Genomic DNA, 4,285 nt, shown 5'->3' with positions numbered 1-4,285 from the left:
CCTCTCCCTCACTCTCCCTTCCTCTCCTTTCTTTCTTTCTTTTTTTTTTTTTTTTTTTTTTTTTTTTTTTGGTTTTTTTTTTCGAGACAGGGTTTCTCTGTGGCTTTGGAGCCTGTCCTGGAACTAGCTCTTGTAGACCAGGCTGGTCTCGAACTCACAGAGATCCGCCTGCCTCTGCCTCCCAAGTGCTGGGATTAAAGGCGTGCGCCACCACCGCCCGGCTCCTCTCCTTTCTTCCCATCTCCCCTTCCTCCCTCTGTCCTCCTTTCTCTCACTCTCTATTCCTTCCCACTTCCACAGCATCTTTCTTGCTAGATATCTGAACAGAACAAGGATGGGGTGGGTGCTGGGGATGCCCATAGCCCCTGATTCCCTGTGAGCCTCCTACTGACTTCCGGTTCATCTTCTCTCCCATGATTCCCTGTCTCTTCTAGGCTTCTGTTTATTCTGTTATTTTGCCAACTTTCTCATAGCTTCTGTCAGGAACCCCACGGAAAGGATGGCCTAGTCTCCCTCCTGAACTTATCTATTCCCTATTTAAGTTAAAGGAAAAAAAAATAAAACAAATAAAAAATAACAACAGAACCCTTATCTCTGCTTATTTCCTCTCAGAGATTTTGTTTTTGTTTTTTAAAAATAAAAAAGCCAGTAAAGCTGAGTGGTAAACGAATGTTTGGAGCTTGTAGCCAAGCTGCCCACACTGACGTTAACATTTATTGAAACGTATATATTGATTACATGCATCAGACGTATGAAAGGCCCCAGCACAGCACGATTGTAGAAATGATACACATGACCTCAGCAAGCGCGAGGCCTTAGTCGCTCCAACCGGCAAAGTTCAAAGGGCGACTCCAGTGATCCTGGGTACATCTTGCTAGCATGAAGCCACCCATGTGCCCAATTATTGGTACAGGATTGGTTGGATGTGCCTCTTCCTGTCTGCAGTGCCCAGTGTTTTCATCTTTCCCAGCATCATTGTCTTGGAATTCTGCCTACATTTCTGGTAAATCTTTTAAGAGTCAGGATCGCTCCCGGCTCTGTTCTTGTGAAATCTATTAAGAAGGCTTCCTCTCTGCTCACCCGTGGTGTGTGTTCTTTCATTCTTTGTGTTCCCATAGCTATTTCCACTGTGTCTTTCAAGTCACACAATGCAGCAACGAGAAGAGGGGAAACCGGCTGAGAATTTTGAAGATCGGAAAATTGGGTCTGTGCCAGAAGGTATGAGCCTGTTTCCCCCTTTGCTCATCTGTGTGCTCAGATCCCTGGAGGACCGGAAAGACAGGGGCTAGAAAACAAAACAAGAACAGGAGAGTAATCTCGTGGGCAGAAGCAAAAAAACACACTCACTTCTGGAGCTGTTATTCAGTATGAGGTCGGAGCTCTCAGACAGTAGAGCCCTGAACATCTGCATAGGTGGGAACAACAATATGGGGCGCGCATTTTTGAAAGGAAACCTTCTTATTAGTTTATCTGCAAACCTGATTCATTCTCGTTTCCTTAGCCCATGGCATCCTCCTCCTTAGATTTACCCTGGCTCATCTTCAGGCAGGAGGATGATGGATGCCCCTTTAGCAGGATACGCATAGGAACAAGGGCAGCCCCAGGATGCCTCTCCCTCTGAGGTGTAGGGTCTTTTACCAGGAGAGATCAAACTTCTAGAGAGGACCCTAGAGAGATAGGGACCCCCCTACAAGGGCTTTGGTTTTCAAAGCTACTCTTCCCTTCTGAAACAGAGCAGGAGGGGGATCAGAGGATGGAAGTTCCTTCACGACACTTCTAAACCTGCTTAGAACTTCATCCCTGTTGGACCAGATCTGCGGTATACGGTTAGTGAACTGTTTTAGTTAATCTAATGGGCCAGGCTAATTATCTAAGATTTAAAAACAACGCCAAATCCTGGGTAGCAGATAGGACAACTGATCCTAGCCACACTGTTACAAGGAAAAGTGATGGGAGTTTTATTCACACATGCCTGGTAGAAAGCCTGGAAATGTACCCGTTCAACACCTCTGGAAGGTGATCTTTGGGCAATGAAAACTTGGAGGGAACTTATCTTTTGCTCTCCCCCTACTCCCAACACCCACATCTGGGTTCCAGGCTGCATTTTTGTTCCTACTCTCCAGCGCTTCTTGTCCTTGTGAGACAGTTCCTCCTTGGGATTATTTTCTCTCTAGATCCGCGACTTCTCCCTGCTTCTCTTATTTGTGTATTCCTCACCTTCAAACAGTGACCAGTCCCTGGTTTGACTTCAGTCTTTTTCCCCTTTACAACTGCATTCATCTATTCAAGTCTTCCTTGAGCATAGTCCCTGCTTGCTGAGCTTACAATCCACTGGTTACTGCTTTTACATATATGCTAAACCACTGAGTTGTAATCCAGCTCAGATTATTTTTTAACCTACAGGGCATTCCATCTCAAACCAACATATTGAAAACTGGACTGCTCCTTTCTTGTCCCTACCTAAAACATTCTCTGTTGGTGGAGGCTGCTTGTTCGTTTCCTGGCAGCCCAGACCCAAAATGAATACACAGAAACTATATTAATTGCAATATTGTTTAATATAGCTTAAGAGTATTTCTAGCAAGCTCTTACATCTTAAATTAACCCATTCCTATTCATCTGTGTATCACTACATGGTTGTGGCCTACCGTCAAGGTTCCACCCAATGTCCAGCATCTGTCTCCTGCGGCAGCTACATGGCTTCTCTTTGACCGGGCCTTCTTTCCTCCTCTATCTGCTTGGAATTCCCACCTCTCTCTATTCTGCTAAGCCATTGGTGGAACAGCTTTATTCATTAACCAATAAAAGCAACACGTATATAGAAAGACTTCCCACACCAATTCTCCTTGGGGGCTGGTGGCTCCATTTACTTAGTCACCCAGGTCAGCAACTTGGAGACATTTCAACTTTCCTCTCTTAGTACATACACCTAAGTTAGTTGTCACTTTCTCATCTTGACTCTAATCTGCCTTCAATGTTCCCATTCCTAATCTGTCCACCTGAATTTAGTCTGTATAATTTCCTGCGTAATGATCTTCCTGACTTTATAGCCACCTGTAGATAGAGGCTGCTCATTCCATTTCCAGGCTACCCAGACCCGAAATAATCACACAGAAACTGTATTAATTAAAACATAATATACTTATGCATATTTCTAGCTAGCACTTAAGTCTTAAATTAACCCATTTCTATTAATCTGTGTATTACCACGCACGTGATTGTGGCAACTACATGGCTTCCCTTTGACTCCACCTACTCTCTCCTCCTCTATCTGTTTGGAATTCCTATCTTGACCTACTCCGTGCTGCAATAGGCCCAAAGCAGCTTCTTTATGAACCACGGGTATTCACAGTATACAGAGGGGAAATCCCATATCACCTCCTCTTTTCTGTCTAAATAAAAAGGAAGGTTTTAATTTAACATAGCAAGATTGCATACAACAAAACATTTATCAAGCAAGAATTATAGTTGCAATATTTATTACCTGAGTAAATAGGAAGTGCATTGTAAGCAACTTCCACAACTCTAGCATTGATAGAGACATCTCGCTGCCTGGACAAGTCACACAAAGTTCTTCTGTAACATTCTTCTAGGCATCCATATTCAGCCTAGAGGCCCATAGTATCCAACAGACTTTTCCATGAAGCAGGAAATTTCAAAGACAGTTCTGTCTATATCGTCAGTTTGTCAGTCACTTTCTTATGTGTCCTGCAGAATGTCTAGCAGACTCTTTCATGAAGCAGGAACACCAAAGGACCATCTCACCTTTAGGCAAGTTTAGGCTCGTCAGGTGATGTGGGATTCCCCTCTGTATACTGTGAATACCCCTGGTTAATAAAGAAACTGCTTTGGGCCTATTGTAGCACAGAGTATGGGAGTTTCAAGCAGATAGAGGAGGAGAGAGTAGGTGGGGTCAAAGAGAAGCATGTAGCTGTGGGAGAACTTACCGGTAGGCCACAACCACGTGCATGGTGATACACAGATTAATAGAAATGGGTTAATTTAAGATATAAGAGCTAGCTAGAAATATGTATAAGGTAATAGACAAAGCAGTGTTTTAATTAATATAGCTTATGTGTGACTATTTTGGGTCTGGGCAGCTGGGAAACAAACAAGCAACCTCCTACAGAATGGCACACCATTGTGGGGCAAGAATTTCCATGTAAAGTCTAAGAACGCTTTAAAAGAAAAAAAGGCTTCTAGACCCACAAAAATGGGAGCCAAGTGAAGCTTCTTGGTAACAACATTTTTTTCAGATAGGCTCTGTTTGCTGCTGGGGAGCAGG

This window comes from Microtus ochrogaster, linkage group LG9, assembly GCF_000317375.1.
Source record: "Microtus ochrogaster isolate Prairie Vole_2 linkage group LG9, MicOch1.0, whole genome shotgun sequence".
Classification (NCBI taxonomy): Eukaryota; Metazoa; Chordata; class Mammalia; order Rodentia; family Cricetidae; genus Microtus; species Microtus ochrogaster.
This window is presented reverse-complemented; position numbering follows the sequence as displayed.